This window comes from Buceros rhinoceros, unplaced genomic scaffold (genome assembly GCF_000710305.1).
Source record: "Buceros rhinoceros silvestris isolate BGI_N320 unplaced genomic scaffold, ASM71030v1 scaffold23771, whole genome shotgun sequence".
Lineage (NCBI taxonomy): Eukaryota > Metazoa > Chordata > Aves > Bucerotiformes > Bucerotidae > Buceros > Buceros rhinoceros.
The window spans coordinates 4,883-5,385 of NW_010393978.1; positions in this window are offsets into that span (position 1 = coordinate 4,883).

Genomic DNA, 503 nt, shown 5'->3' on the forward strand with positions numbered 1-503 from the left:
GGCTAGGGCCGCCTCAATCTGCTCCTGGCAGGCCTTCAGGCAGGCCTGCGGGAGAGGGAGCCAGACAAGAGGCCTCAGTTCGCTGCTGCTCAGAGGTGCGAGCCTTATAAACGGCTCCGAGCAGCTGCCGGGCTACGGCTCTGGCCCCTGCAGCATCTAAACACACAAGACAAAGAAGCTTTTCATCGACGAGGGGCATCTCCAGCTTGTCTGTGCTTTAGAGCCCTCCCCAAGAGAAGCCCCACGCTCTGGTTCTCTTCTCCCCTCCTCCCTGCTTGACCTCGTTTCTCAAGGAATAGATGTTGTGCCTGTCAAAGCTTCCCAAAGTGTGTGATTTCCCCACCACAGCTCCGAGAGGGTTGAGCAGAACGGAACCAAGACTCCCCAGCTCCACTAGCGAAGGCTGGCGAGCAGCACCACGGGTGCCTGCGTGGACCCTGGAGCCTCTCCAGCCCAGGATGGGGGGGCGAGCTCCTCCCAGAGCCCCACATGATCCTGCACGT